Source organism: Mus caroli, chromosome 17 (assembly GCF_900094665.2).
Source record: "Mus caroli chromosome 17, CAROLI_EIJ_v1.1, whole genome shotgun sequence".
NCBI classification, from domain to species: domain Eukaryota; kingdom Metazoa; phylum Chordata; class Mammalia; order Rodentia; family Muridae; genus Mus; species Mus caroli.
Genome location: NC_034586.1, coordinates 87,485,475 through 87,502,726, shown reverse-complemented (window position 1 = coordinate 87,502,726; position 17,252 = coordinate 87,485,475).

Sequence of the window (17,252 nt, the reverse complement as noted above, 5' to 3'; positions counted from 1 at the left end):
CATATGTATCAAAAGATGGCCTAGTAGGCCATCATTGGAAAGAGAGGCCCATTGGACATGCAAACTTTATATGCCCCAGTACAGGGGAACGCCAGAGCCAAAAAGTGGGAATGGGTGGGTAGGGGAGTGGGGGGGAGGGTATGGGGGACTTTTGGGATAGCATTGTAAATGTAAATGAAGAAAATACCTAATTAAAAAAATTATCATCACTCAAAAAAAAAAAAAAAAAAGGATTAAAGGCATCTGTTCCCATTGGGGCACATATGTGGCAGAGGTTTGCCTGGTCTGGCCATCTAGGTGTGCAGCTTGTGTTTATATCAATTGAGTTTTGAGTTCATTGTGTGGGTATTTTGTTGGTTGAGAATTTAATGATATAAATTTGACTGATAAATTAAAAGTCTCTAGAGTTTTGATTTTAGTGGGTTACTGGGATTTGTGACAACTAACCACAGGAGGCAGATGGTGGGGAATGTGTGCAGGTCTTGGGAGACCCTGGTGGTAGGGAAACTGCTTATTAGAGATTAGCTGGCACTAGCTTGGGTGCCTTATCATTGATATATTTCATGAAACAGCTGAGTCTTCAGGTAGAACTCTTCCCAATTTCCTGAGGAATCACCAGATTGATTTCCAGAGTGGTTGTAATGGTTTGCAATCCCACCATAAATGAGGAGTGTTCATCTTTCTCCACATCCTCACCAGCATGAGCTGTCACTTGAGTTTTTGATATGAGCTATTCTGATTGGTGTGAAGTGGAATCTCAGGGTTAATTTGATTTGCATTTCTCTGATGACTAGGGACGTTGAACATTTCTTTAAGTGCTTCTCAGGCATTAGAGATTCTTTAGTTGTGAATTATCTGTTTTGCTCTGTATCCCATTTTTTTAATTGGGTTATTTGTGTTTTGGGAGGTTGATTTCTTGAGTTCTTTATATATTTTGGATATTAGCCCTCTGTTGGATGTAGGGTTAGAGTAGATATTTTTCCTGGTAGGTTGAAATTTTTTCATACTGATGTTGTCTTTTGTCATATAAAAGCATTTCAATTTTATGAGGTCCTATTCATCAATTATTGATCTTAGAGTCTGAGTCACTGGAAATTCCCCCCCTGCCCTTATGCCTAAGAGGGTCTTTCCCACTTGTTTTAGATTCAGTGTGTCTGGTTTGATGTTTAGGTCCTTGACCAATTGGACTTAAGCTTTTTTGACTTGTTAAATATGGACCTATTTTCATTCATCTATATGCAAGACTGCCAGTTAGACCAGCAGCATTTATTGAAGATGCCTTCTTTTAGCTCTGTTTGTTTTTGGCTTCTTTGTCAAAGATCAAGTGTCCATAGGTATATGGGTTTACTTCTGGGTCTTCAATTCTATTATATTGATTGGCCTGTCTATCTCTGTACCAATACCATAAAGTTTTATTCACTATTGCTTTGTATACAATTTGTGGTCAGGAATTGTGATTCCCCTGGAAGTTATTTTATTGTTGAGAATTGTTTAGGCTGTTAGGTTTTTAATTTGTTTGTTTTGTTTTTTTCATGTCTGTGAAGAATAGTGTTGGAAATTCGATGGGGATTGCATTGATATAGATTACTTTTGGTAAGATGGCCATTTTCACTATGTTAAACCTACCAATCCATGAGCATGGGAAATCATTCCATCATCTGAGGTCTTTTTGGATTTCTTTTTTCAGGAATTTGAAAATCTTGTCATACAAATCTTTCACTCACTTGTTTAGAGTTACACCAAGACATTTAATACATTTTTGACCCTATTGTGAAAGTTGTTGTTTCCCTAACTTCTTTCTCAGCCAGTTTATTATTTATATAAATTGAGTAATGATTTGTTTCAGTTACTTTTATATTCTGCCAATTTGCTGAGGTTGTTTATCAGCTGTTGTAGTTCTCTGGTGGAATTTGAGTGTGTTTTATGTATACTATCATATTATCTGCACACAGTGATACTTTGACTTCTTCCTTTCCAATTTGTATTGGTTTGATATCCATTTGTTTTATGTTTGCTTTATCTAGAATTTCAAGAACTATATTGAATAGAGAGAGTGGGCAACCTGGCTATTAGTAGGATTGTTTCTAGTGTATATGTTACATTGTCTTTTTCCCTCAATATTCTTTTAATATTCTTTCTTTGTTCTGTGCATTTAGTGCCTTGATTATTATATGACAAGAAGATTTTCTTTTCTGGTCCAATATATTTGCTGTCCTGTAGGCTTCTTGTACATATATGGCCTTCTCTTTCTTTAGGGTAGTGAAGTTTTCTTCTATGATTTTGTTGAAGATATTTTCTGGCTCTTTGATCTGAGATTCTTCTACCTCTTCTATTCCTATTATTCTTAGGTTTGATCTTTTCATTGTGTCCTGAGGGTTCTGGATATTGTGTGTTGGCATTTGTTCTAGGCTCTATTCCACAGTTACCTGGCAACAGTCAGGTGACCCTGACTCACTATACTGGAGGCTTTTTGTCCTCACCTCACTCTCTTCTCTTGCTCTTGTTCTTTTTACTCCATTCCTCCCTTCACTTTCTGGCCCTTCTCTTCCCATTCTTCTTCCTTCCTCCCCACTTGCTCATGGCCAACATACCTCCCCTCTCTCTTTCTCTCTCTTCCTTTTTCTGTCTTTACTATACCCTTATCTTCCCTCCCCATAACCTATACAAAAATATTCTATACTATACCATCATAGGGGGAAGTGATGCCTTAGAATGAGATTGCAGAAGTGCCTCCTTCCCCAACACCACACTTTGCCTCCATCAAACATAGTCCTGGCTTCATTTTCTTTTTTATAAAACACAATATTTTGGTTTAGAAGCTTTTGAACTGTGTTTTCTTTGATGATCATGTCAATATTTCCTATGGTATCTTCTGTGCCTGAGATTCTCTCTTCTATCTCTTATATTCTGTTAATGATGCTTGCACCTGTAGCTCCTGATCTCTTTCCTAAGATGTCCATCTCCACAGTTGCCTCAATTTGTGTTTTCTTTATTGTTTCTATGTAACATTTTGTTCAATTCCTTTACTTGCTTGTATATATATATATATATATATATATATATATATATATATATAAATAAGATTTCTTTAAGGGATTTATTTGTTTTTTGTTTTGTTTTGTTTAGCACTTCTAACTGTTTGCCTGTGTTTTTATGCATTTCTTTAAGGGAGTTCTTTATAACCTCCTGAAAGGCCTTTATCATTTTCATGAGATTGGATTTTAGGCCATTAACTTGCTTTTCATGTGTGTTAGGGTAGCCAGAGCCTGCTGTGGAAGGATCACTGTGTTCTGATGGTAACAAATTACACTGGATTTTGTTGCATATCATCTTGCACTTGCCTCTTGTCATCTCTGGTGTTACTGGGTGTCTATGACTGGAATAGGCCTCATTGGAGGTAGGTAGAACTCTGTGACCTGAGTTAAAGCTGGTACCCTTGGATGCAGGAAGATGTTAGTATGTGTCTCTTGATTCTCTAGTTAGGGCAGGCCTCCTGTGTTCCTGGTTACTGTGGACCTTTTCTGCCCTTGGTTACTGGGGATCTCCTGAGAAACTCGCAGGCTCTAGAATGAAGGCAGGTTTTTGGTCACTAGTCTCTCCTGGGTGGAGAAGTGGAAGAAAAGGGAGGTTGAGCTGGGGGGCTGGAGGACAGGTGGTAGGTACTCTGTCTCCTGGGCTCTGCAGGTGTAACAGTAGGTGTGGGTATTTGGGCAAAGTTCTTACTTGAGTCCTTGATCCCTGTTGACCTCCTGGAAAGCACACAGGCTGCACTGTTTGGGCAGATATCAGTCAGGTCCCCATGGGAAAGTTTGCCAGATGTTTATTTAAATTTTTATTAAAGAATAAAAATAAAAAATAAATAAAATTCTGAATCTTCCAACATTTTAAATTATTGTCTCGGCCATTTCCCCACCCCCACCCCCTCTTATCTTGTGTTAAATTTTTCTAATGAAACTGGCCATTAATCATGTTGTCTTTGTTGGCTGAGGACATGTTATTTGGCTTTAAAAAAAAAAGACCTTATGTTTCCCCCTTGCTCTTCTCTCCTGCTTTGGGATTGTTTTCCTAGTCTGTATATGCATGTACATTTCTTCAAAGGGAGAAGGCATGATGCTAATTCACTGTAGTGAAGTAGCAATCTGATAAAAACAGCTCCTTTGACATCCTAGCCAGAGATTACACTAGTTTATTAACACCTTCATATAGCTTAGAATTCAGTGTGACTGGGCAGTGATTAGCCGAAGAACATTATAGGAACTGTTTTTCTTTAGTCAGCAAAGAATTTCTAACAAGTTTTCCTAAATGATTTGATTGATGAGATCTGATTATTTTTCAATTTGAGCCAGATCCGTAGTTCTTATCATATGCTAAAAATAATAGTGAGCAAATAAAAATAAGTTGTGGTGATGAATAACACTGATTAACCTTTAGGCAAGTACTCTGAGACCTTATAATTTCTTATGCTTAGATTTAACACATAGCCCTTTGCATACATGTACCGTCACATTTTCTAAGGGAGCTTTGGTGGAAAGGTTAATTTAAGATTAATATTTCTACCAGATCTATTCATTAATTTATGTTTCCATTATCCAAGGAATATTAATCACAGGTTTTATATGATGTTTGGAAATATGGATAAATTGACACAAGATAGGAATATTTACCATGCCTATAGTCTAGAAAATGAGCCTTCTTATCTATATGATAAAGAGATATGAAATGCCTCTGCACATCTACACTGCTTCCAGTTTAAGACATAATTAGTTACTATCAAGTGTCATCACCAAATTAATATAAAGAAACAATCAGAATGACAAATGTTGCTGTATATTTTGCCTCATCATTTAAGATTGCTTCTAGGACTTTGGCAGGAAAAGTGACCTGTACAGCAGGTCCAGTTATTTGTGGGTCTCAAGGGGACTGCTCCTGAAAACCAAATGGGGGGCGAGAGAGAAACGGAGACCAAGCACAGAAAAGACACAGAGTCAATCTGGATCTTGTCAAGGTCTCATTGTATTCAGCAAAACTTGCAGTTTTTATACAAAAAGATCAAAGGGGAAATAACCCTTATGCAGAAGGGCAGGGGAGAGCAGTGGTAATTTTCCTTGGTGATTACAAGGGGAGGTATGATATCTAAAAGTACATCTTGTGGTTATGACATCTGCTGTTTGCATCAGTCAGGTCTGGAATCATCTTGTGGTAAGTCCGTTGGTGACCTTCATCTGGACTTAGTCAGCCTGGGGAGGAGGTCCAACTGGAACTGCCCGTTGGTGACCTTTGTCTGAACTTAGTCAGCTTGGGGGGAGGTCCAACTTTATGTCTTAAGACTTGGTAGTCATCTTTTTCACTTGGATTATTATAAAGAATTTAGTTTTGGCTCCCAACAGAAAAGTATGGGAGATTTCATGGTGACAGTAGCAAAGGATGTATACACCTCATTTGACAAAAGATAGGACCAAAACAGGTTTCCTGACCAAAGACAGGTTTCATCCACAATTGTAACCTAAGTGATACCAACATGTTAAGGCTCCACAATATCCAAAATAGCACAAGGAATTAGAGACTGATCCTTCTGAAATAATAGGGAAGCATTTTATATTCATTCACTTCCCTTGTCCTGTAAAAATTGCTAACCTTGTTGCAAGTACCTGTTGTATATGTCTCTTTAACTGGCCCTCCCTATGTATATGTATCTACAGATTTCTACCTATATTTTAGAAACTATGAAGCTGGAGAGTTGACTCAATCAGACCAGCTGATGAAGTGCTTGCCTTACACCAGGTTAAATACCCAGTATTTAGGGGAAAAACCTGGTATGGTTGTCTGTCACTCTAGCAATGGACTAATAAGGACATGAGGAGGAGTCCTTGTTGCTGGTTTGCTAGCCTGTCTAGACAGTTCATATACTTCAGAGTCAGTGAGAGAATCCCACACACACACACACACACACAAGAAAAGGATGCCAGAAGATAATAGTTGTTGAAAAATGTCATCTGCATGATCACTTGTGTACACATGCTTTCATAAATATACACACACACATATACTCACACACAGAAAGAGAAGCAATTCATAATGATAAACTGAGTATTTATATACTATCTCAAATGAGCACTCACACAACATGTAGAAATATTTCTCAAATGGAAGTGAGCTGTGTCACTTGTACATGTCTTCATTTTCAGTTACCTTTCTAAGAATTTCTAGAAATAAAAGTGCAGGCTAGCCATACTTTAAAACATCTCACATAATCTAATTCAATGAGTCTTGACAACTTTAAAATTCAGAACATTAAAAAATGTAAATCGGGGTTAGAGAAATGGATCATCAGAAAAATACATTGGTTCTTCTCAAAGAATATCTGGCTTCAGTTCCCCAACCCAATAGCATAGGGTAGCATAAAATCATCTGTAGCTACAGTTCCCGATAATCCAATGCCCTCTCCTATATTCTGTGTTTTTCAGAAATGCACATGAAACAGATCCATACATGTGCACCAAACCCATCAAACACATAAAACATAACTTTTATATAAATCATCTGAAATCATATTTAAGGAGGCATTTAAATAAAAATAAAGATATAAAGGCATATTATGTAAAAATTATTTGCTTCTTGTCAAGTGGTCTTAGGGAATTATGGGATTTTCTGTAGAGAGCCAAGATTCTGGAAACACAATCAACTGGATGTTACAATTTAGTTGAGCATGCTAACACTAAAATCATGGCCAGGAAAAGCAACACAATGAAAATATCTTACATTAAAAGACTATCAAAATTTAATAGTATACCATAAATTTCAGAAATTTATTTGTGTTATTACAAAGGGTTTCTTTTTCTAGAGTCAGATTAAAAGGGATAATTTAAGTTTTGAATAATATTCATAATATTTTCCCTCACTATTACATTTACACAGAAATAAAGTATGTGGAAGTTTATATGTTCTCTAAGATATAAAAATTCACTGAATATAATGAGATTTCATAGACATTCTTTTATATGCTAATATACTTGTCATTAATAACTCAAACTTTATTTTAATAAATGTCAATTAAGTTAGATTTATATGAAAATTCTTAATTAAAATAAGAACCTTTTATATCTAAGATATGCTTCACTGACACCTAATTAATTGTCATATTTACTGTTTTTTTATATAAGAATTTTGGTAAGTATAATATTTGAAAAATGACTGTCCTTTTGATATTAGTATTCTATTCACCTTTTATGTTTCTCTTCACCTTATAACTTACAATGTAAGTCTAATAAAATAAAAATGATTCTTACGAAATATATTAGTCACCTGGTATTTTTTTCAGATTTATTTTTATTAGATATTTTCTTCATTTACATTTCAAGTGCTAAACCCAAAGCCCTCTATTCACTCCCACCACCCTGCTCCCCAACCCAACACTCGCACTTCCTGGTCCTGGCATTCCCCTGTACTGGGGCATATGATCTTTGCAATACCAAGGGCTTCTCCTCCCATTGATGGCTGACTAGGCCATCCTCTGCTACATATGCAAGTAGAGATACAGCTCTGGGGGGTACTGGTTATTTCATATTGTTGTTCCTCCTATAGGGTTGCAGAACCCTTTAGCTCCTTGGGTAATTTCTCTAGCTCCTTCATTAGGGGTCCTGTGCTCCATCCAAGAGATGACTGGGAGCATCCACTTATGTATTTGCCAGGCATTGGCATAGCCTCACAAGAGAGAGATATGTTAGGGTCCAGTGGGCAAAATAATGCTGGCATATGCAATAGTGTCTGGGTTTTGTGGTTGTAGATGAGATGGATCACCGGGTAGGAAAGTCTCTGGATGGTCTTTCCTTCTGTCTCAGATTCAAACTTTGTCTCTGTAACTCCTTCGATGGGTATTTTGTTCCCCATTCAAAGAAGGAGCAAAGTATCCATACTTTTGTCTTTCTTCTTCTTGTGTTTCATGTGTTTAACAAATTGTATCTTGAATAGTCTAAGTTTCTAGGGTAATATCCGCTTATCAGTGAGCGCATATCATGGGTGTTCTTTTGTGATTGGGTTACTGCACTCAGGATGATACCCTCCAGATGCATCCATTTGCCTAGGAATTTCATGAATTCATTGTTTTTAATAGCTGAGTAGTACTCCATTATGTAAATGTGCCACATTTTCTGTATCCATTCCTCTGTTGAGGGACATCAAGGTTCTTTCCAGTTTCTGGCTATTATAAATAAGGTTGCTATGAACATAGTGGAACATGTGTCCTTATTAAAAGTTGGAATATCTTCAGGGTATATGCCCAGGAGAGATATTGCTGAATCTTCTGGTAGCACTACGCCCAATTTTCTGAGGAACCGCCAGATTGATTTCCAGAGAGATTGTACCAGCTTGCAATCCCTCCAACAATGGGGAAGTGTTCCTCTTTCTCCCCTTCCTCACCAGCATCTGCTGTCACCTGAATTATCGATCTTAGCCATTCTGACTCGTGTGAGGTGGAATTTCAGGGTTGTTTTGATTTCCACTTCCCTGATAATTAAGGATGGTGAACATTTTTTTCAGGTGCTTCTCAGCCATTCGGTATTCCTCAGTTGAGAATTCTTTGTTTAGCTCTGTACCCCATTTTCAATAGGGTTTTTTGATTTTCTAGAGTCCATATTCTTGACTTCTTTATATATGTTGGATATTAGTCCCCTATCTGATTTAGGATTGGTAAAGATCCTTTCCCAATCCGTTGGTGGCCTTCTTGTCTTATTTATGTTGTCTTTTGCCTTACAGAAGCTTTGCAATTTTATGAGGTCCCATTTGTTAATTCTTGATCTTACAGAACAAGCCATTGATGTTCTCTTTAGGAATTTTTCCCCTGTGCCCATATCTTCGAGGCTTTCCCCCACTTTCTCCTCTATATTTTTCAGTGTCTCTAGTTTTACGTGGACTTCCTTGATCCACTTAGACAAGGAGATAAGAATGGATCAATTCTCATTCTTCTACATGATAACTGACACTTGTGCCAGCACCATTGGTTGAAAAATGCTGTCTTTTTTCCACTGGATGGTTTTAGCTCCCTTGTCAAAGCTAAAGTGACCATAGGTGTGTGGGTTCATTTCTGGGTCTTCAATTCTATTCCATTGATCAACATGTCTGTCATTGGCTCCAATCTATGGTTCCTGATTTCTTTCCTAGCGTTTCATTCTCCAGAGTTGTCTCCCTTTGGGTTTTCTTCATTATCTCTACTTCCATTTTTAGATCTTAGATGGTTTTGTTCAATTCCATCACCTGTTTGGTTGTGTTATTCCATAATTCCATGAGGTATTTTTGTGCTTTCTCTTTAAAGGGTTCTACCTTTTTAGCTGTATTCGCCTGTATTTATTTAGGTGAATTATTAATGCCCTTCTTAAAATCCTCTACCAGCATCATGAAATACGATTTTAAATCTGAATCTTGCTTTTCTGGTGTGTTGGGGTATCTAGCACTTGCTGTGGTGGGCGTACTGGGTTCTGATGATGCCCAGTGGTCTTGGTTTCTGTTAGTAAGATTCTTTCATTTGCCTTTCACCATCTGGTAATCTCTGGTGTTAGATGTTCTAGCTGGCTCAGGCTGGAGCTTGTTCCTCCTGTGATTCTAGCCTCTGTCAGTACTTCTGAAAGACCAACTCTCTCCTGAGTCCTAGTGGCCATAGCACTCTCTTCAGGCAAGCTCTCCTCTTGCAAGGAAGGTGCACAGAAATCTGGACTTCAGATCCACCTCCTGATTCCTGGGGTCAGAGACCCCCTGGAGGCAGGGAAGGTGTCCAGCAGTCTGGGTCTCAGCTCTGTCTCCTGGCTTAGGATGAAGGATCGAAGGGACCCTGTCCAAGAAGATCTGTTGCTTCTGCCACCCATGTGTTCTCCTGCATAGACTGGTCTCAGTGATCCCAAGATTCTGAGTGTGCTAGGCCGTAACTTGTCCTTTGACCCTGATGCTGCTAGTACAAGACCCTCTGGGTTTTTTGGAACTGATGTTGCATTTCACTCAGCAGTGATCTCAAGATCCTGGCTGTAATAGGGTGCCTGCAGCGTGGAGAGTCCTCTGGGGAGCTTGGGATCCTCTGTGAGATGGTGTCCAAGATGGCACATGGGTAACACCGACCAGAAAGAACCCCAGACACTGGTCAGGCAGGTGTCCTTTGTCCTTGTTCCTGCTAGCACAAGACCCTCTGGGTTTTTTGGAACTGATGTTGCATTCCACTCCCCAGTGATCTCAAGATCTCGCGTGTGCTAAGGTGCCTGCAGAGTGAGGAGTCCTCTGGGGAGCTTGGGACCTTCTGCTGAGATAGCACCCCTTCACCTGCTATTTTTGCTGAATAGTTTTCATTCTCTAAACTACTACTGATACTTGTATGTTGATATGTTATTCTAGGTAACATTTTGTTACATTACATGCAATATTTGATTTGCTCATCATGTTATAGAATAAAAAAATCTATGGAAATGAATTGTACTCTAGAACAACAGCCTGGCTTTCACCATTCCGTTTTCCTTCCTTAATTGTCCTTTAGCTCATACCTTAAACTAATGATGTCCTTATGATGTTCTTAATAATGTCCACTTATGCAATACGAAATTAGTAAATTGTTAGTCAGCTTCTTTTTTAGCAAAGCAAGAATACTAGGCAGTCCTTGAACTTTTAAATCCTCACATCTTATAATATATATCCAAAAGGAGGGGGGAGTGAGAAATAAAGCAAAAGAATCCCTTATTTACATGGTCACTCAATCCTAAACAAATTGAATTAAGAAGAATCTCCTTTAGCTGTAAGATGATCTTTTGAAATTCTAACCTCCACATGAAATTTTGATATGAAAGTAGCACTTATTCAAATAACCACCACCTTTTAATCGAGGATTTATTAGCAGGGAATGCATAATGGAGAGAGCAGGGACAAAGAGAAAAACAAAAGCGAAAGGAGGCAAGAATCTACAATAAAAGTGAAAGATACAAGTACAGGCCATATGGGAATAAACAACACTGAAATGTAGGCCACTATTACAATATATAAGAAAGATCATTAAATATTAAGAGAAAAATCATAATGCAAAATTTCAGTTAATTGAAAAAATTACATGAGCCCATTAAGGGCTATTATTATATTAGATCTTTGAAAAGACAGAGGAAACAATGAGCAAAATTATAAAACTTAATGAAATATATGCATTGGTTTATGTAGATATCAGGCAAATGGAGTTTGAACTCTTTCTCTTGGGCAATATACAATTGGTTTGAGATAACTGCACATGCTGCTTTCTGGTATAATTATGTTTGATGCAGTGGGTGACACAACCATCCATCCAATTTCCTTATCTAACTTCCTTTCCATTTTACCTTCCTCCAAAAGACAAATACTCCTAATGACATATGCCAGGAAAAAGATTTACAGTCATCACAATGACCAAGAAATGGTCATCTGAACATGCTTGAGACTTTTTCATTTATTTTCAATGAAACTAAAAATCATCACCTAAGAACATTTCCTACTAAATACTCCAACATTTCCTTCAGTTTCTGAAGAAAGCTGAAGCATTAGTAAAGAAAGCAATTGAGTAGCTAATAGATTATATATTTTCATTTTAGTTTCTTAAGTACTGCTCAATTCCCTTCTACCATGCACCTTCTACATGGGCAGATAATCAGCTTATGTGCCCCTCGGATGACCCCATAGTCTGAAGACTTCTCTGTAGATGTGCTGTACCCCAGGGTAACAAGTAAGGTGTAGTGAGGAATTTTTACATAAAACCCATTTTAAATCCAGCTATTAAGCTGTATCACTGGTCTTGCCCACCTCATGGCTAGCTCTATGCTGTCGGCTATCTTGCCATGGTTCCTATGGGTAGCTTGCTAAGCTAACCATACCAGTGTAACTTGAAATGCTTGGAGCTGCTGCTCAAATTTCTCTGACCATCCACCCCCTATGGTTGGCTAGCAGAAAGGCCTGCTACATAACTCTCACTCAGCTCCACTTAGCCCTGTGAAAATGAAAACGCTAGTGACTTTTATCAGCCAGATGGTAAATCACAAATTCCTAAATGCCTGTGCAAAGATCACACAACTCAAAAAGGTAATTACAAGCATTATGCTCAGATTAGGCAAATATATCATTACAATACTCTATTGCCTATCTCTGAAATCCCTAGCTACTTGCAACTCCTCTAGGCCATGTGGTTCTGATCCATATTCAACCTCTTCCTTAATCTTCTTCCCCTTCTGTTATCCATCTCTCTTTTCCTCCTTCTTTCCCTTCTCTAAAACTTTCAACTCCACCTTTTTCTTTCACTGCTCAATCACAGGCTCCAGTCTTCTCTCACCAATTAAAATTTTACCTCACATCACCCAAGTACATGATCTACTCCTTGTCAGGCACCCCTCTTGAGGGAGCAGGAAATACAAATGTCAATCGACAATATTTCCCCCTTTTGGTCCAATTAAAAGGCTCTTTTCTCTCAGATATAAATTAAGCAAAACTATTACCATTCTGGATGTAAAAATTATAAGATACATTTAATTTGTCAATTAAATAAAGGACTTTACCATCTGTCCTAACTTAAGAGGTTTATAATATTATACCTCGTATGTCCTGGTTTTAGCTTCAATACTATCTGAAAACCAAAGAATATATATATTCCAATGCTAAATAGCTTCAGTTGGCTAAGAGACTAGGATTTAGGATCAGTCTTCAATCCTGTCCAAAATCAGAATGTGACTCAAATATTACCTGAAAATAAAGGAAGTACTAATATCTTCCAAAATGGAAACAAATTGCAGAGACAGCTGCATGTTTACAATGACAAACCCTTTTCATTCAGAAGGATTTGATTCCACTGTCTTGGCAGAGATTATTAGTTGGCTGTTTACCATAGTGTGTCCTTTTTATGGACAGTGTTTCCATTTTGAATAGGCAACTTCTGCCTAGTACCTTGCCATGGTAAACAACCTCACCTGAAGATGAAGATGCTCAGTATCTTCTTTTAAGTAAGAAGGGAGAGCTGTCAGGAGTAGTTATGTCTCAGCATCAAATGATAAAATAATATATAAATGTCACATTCTGTGGATTTCTGATCTTTTTGAAAACTAGCTATGTATACGAAGTAATCTAGACTGTTGCCCTTTAACTAAGGGACACTCCCAAATAGCCTCAGCAGATGAGAACCCAAAGAAGGCCATTGCACTTGGACTCATCCCTTCCACACAAACTCCAACTTCTGACCTAAGCCTTCTGCTATGGAAGATTATCAGCTTATCTGCCCCTCTGAACATGTCATAGTATGAAGGCCTTCCATTAGATCTGCTTCAGCTAGGGACACAAATCCCCCAGGAGACTTGCAACCGCCCACGGGCACAGGAGACAGACTCCAGACAAAGACACTGAGGCCAGTTAACACCAGAAATAACCATATGGCAAGAGCTAAATGCAAGACAAAAAGAAGGAGAAGCCAATATACTTTGGCTCCAACAGAACCCAGCTCTCCCACCACAGCAAGACCTGGATATCCCCACTCACCTAAAGCCCATGATGCTGACATAAAATCCTATCTCATGAAGATAAAGGAGTCCTTTAAGGAGGACATAAATAACTCGCTGTAAGAAGTACAGGAAAGCAGATGCAAACACGTAGAAGTCCTTAAAGAAGAAACAAATAAATAAATTAAATAGGGAAAAACACAATCAAACAGGTGAAAGAATTGAACAAAATGGTCCAAGACTTCAAAATGGAAATAGAATCAATAAAGAAAACAAAAGAGGAGGCAACCCTATAAATCGAAAACTTGGGAAAGAGGTCAGGATCAATAAATACAACCATCAAAAACAGAATACAAGAGATAGAAGAAAGAATCTCAGGCATAGGAGATACCTTGGAAGATATTGACACAACTGTCAACGAAAATTCAAAACATAAAAAACACCCTAATTCCAAATATCCAGGAAATCCAGGACACAATGAAAAGAATAAATCAAAGATACACAGGAATAGAAGAGAGCAAAATATCCCACCTCAAAAGACCAGAGAAATCTCTGCAATGAAATTCTAGCAGAAAACTTCTGTAATCTAAGAAAATAATGTACATAAATGTACAAGAAGTCTACAGAATACCAAATAAGTTGTATCAGGAAAAAATCATCACTTAATAATCAAAACACTAAATTCACAGAACAAAGAAAGAATATTAGAAGCGGTAAAAGAAATAACAAAGTAATTTATAAAGGCAGACCTATCATAATGACACCAGAGTTCTCAACAGAGACCCTAAAAGCCAGAAGAGCCTGGAGAGAGTTCATGCAGACCCTAAGAGAAAAAAATGCCTGCCCAGGCTACTATAGTCTGCAAAACTCTCAATCATCACAGATGGAAAAATCAAAATATTCCATGAAAAATTAAAATTTAAACACTATATATCTACCAATCCAACTCTACAGAGGAGTCTAGGTAAAAACCCCAACAAAGGAGGGTAATTGCACCAAAGGGAGGGGGGACAAGAAATTACTCATTTCACAACATAATAAATAGAAGAAAATCACATACTCATAATGCCACCTACAACAACTAATATAACAAAAATGACAATCATTTGTCTTTAACATTTCTCAATACCAATGGACTCAAATCTGCAATAAAACTAAGCCAGCAGACTAGATATGCAAGCAGGATCCACCATTTTGCTTTGTACAAGGAACATACTTCAATGACAAAGACAGAAAATATCATAGAGTAAAAGGCTAAAAAAAACAAGTTTTTAAAAAATGGTCCCATGATATAAGAGGGAGTTGCCATTCTAATATCCAATATAATAGACTTTTAAACAAAAGTTATCAAGGGAGATGGAGAATGACACTTCATATCCATCAAGGAAAAAAATCCACCAAGATTTTGTCTCGATTATGAACATCTATGCTCCAAATGCAAAATCAGCCACATTCATAAAAGAATTATTACTAACGTTCAAAACACACAAAATAATAGTGGAAGCCTTCAACACTCTACTCTCAACAATGGACAGGCCATTAAAAGAGAAAATAAACAGAGACACTGTAAAACTAGTTGACATTATGACCAAAATGATTTAAAAGATATGTGCAGAAGATTTCACCCTAAAACAGATTATTATACCTTCTAAGCACCTCATTGTAACTTCTCCAAAATTGACAATATAATCTTTCACAAATCAAGCTTCAGCAGATACAAGAAAATTGAAACAATCCCATGCATCCTATCAGAAAAATACAGACTAAGTGTAGTCTTAAGTAACAACAAAAACAATAGAAAAATTCACATTTTGGAAATGGAACAAATATCTACTCAAAGATAATTTTTTCAGGGAAGAAATAAAGAAAGAAATTAAAGACATCTTGGAATTCAGTGAAACTGGTTACATACCCTACACAAACTTATGGGACACAATTATAGCAGTGCTAAGAGGAAAATTCATAGCACTAAGTTCCAGCCTAAAGAAATTGGAGACGATCTACAATAACAACTTAACAACAGAAAGCTGTAGAACAAAAAGAAGCAAACACCCCAAAGAGAAGTAGACAGTAGGAAATAGTCAAGCTCAGGGCTGAAATAAACCGAATAGAAACAAAGAGAACAATACAAAGAACCAATAAAACTAAAAGCTGGTTCATTGAAAAACTCAGCAAGATAGATAATCAAACTAGCTAACAGGAACACTGATATTATCACAATTAACAAAATCACAAATGAAAAGGGAAACATAACAACAGAAACTGAGGCATTTCAAGAAATCATAAGATCCTACTACAAAAGTCTATACTCAATAAACTCGGAAAATCTAGATGAAATTGATATTCAAGACAGATACCACATATCAAAGTTAAATTAAGAGCAGGTAAACTATATAAACAGTTCCATATCCCCAAAGGAAATAAAAAATGTCATTTAAAAGCTCCCAACTACTAAAAGCCCAAGGCCAAATGGCTTTTGGGTAGAATTCTACCAGACTTTCAAAGAAGAGTTAGTATCATCATTCTTCAAAATACTGCACAAAATAGAAACAGAAAGAATACCACCTAAATAAAAAAAAATAAAAAAGAGAGAACTTTTTTTTTTATTTCAGACTGACTTCACTAATGAATATCTAAGCAAAAATACTCAACAAAATTATAGGAAACCATATCCCAGAACACATCAAAACTATCGTTCAACATGATCATGAAAGTTTCATATCATAGATGTATGGATTGATCAATATATGGCAATCCATTAATATAATTCAAAATATAAACAAACTCAAAGAAAACAAAACTCATATGACCATCTCATTAGATGCCAAAGTGCATTTGTTAATAATACAAACACCCCTTCATGCTAAAAATATTGGAAAGATCAGGAATTCAAGGCTCATAATGAAACATAATAAACGCAATGTGCAGCAAACCAATAGTCAATATTAATTTAAATGAAGAGATACTTGAAGCAATCTCACTACAATCACAGACAAGGCGAAAGTGCCCATTCTACCTGTATCTATTTAATACGGTACTCAAAGTTCTAACTAGAGCAATAAGACAAAAAAAAAAGATATCAAGGGAGTACAAATTGGCAAGGAAGAATTCAAGGTATCATTTTTTTTGGAGAAGATATGTTAGTATGCATAAGCAGCCCCCAAAATTCTACCAGACAACTTCTACAGCTCTTAAACAACTTCAGTAAAGTGACTGGATATAAATTTTTTTCAAACAAATTAGTAGACTTCCTTTATACAAATGATAAACAGAAATTAGGAAAACAACACCCTTAACAGTAGTCACAAATAATATAAAATATCTTGGTGTAACTCTATCCAAACAAGTGAAAGATCTATATGACAAGGAATTCAAGTCTCTGAAGAAAGAAATGGAAGCCAGGGCCAGGAAACAGGAGTGGGTGGATTGGTGGGCAGGGGGAGAGGGAAGCAGGTAGAGGGCTTTTGGAGAAAAAAACAGGAAAGGAGAAAACATTTGAAATGTAAATAAAGAAAATATCTAAAATTTAAAAAGAAAGGAAAGAAAGAAAGAAAGAAAGAAAGAAAGAAAGAAAGAAAGAAAGAAAGAAAGAAAGAAAGGGAATGGAAAGGAAAGGAAAGGAAAGGAAAGGAAAGGAAAGGAAAGGAAAGGAAAGGAAAGGAAAGGAAAGGAAAGGAAAAGAAAGGAAGGGAAGGGAAGGGAAAGGGAAAGGGAAAGGGAAAGGGAAAGGGAAAGGGAAAGGGAAAGGGGAAGAAGGGGAAGAAGGGGAAGAAGGGGAAGAAGGGG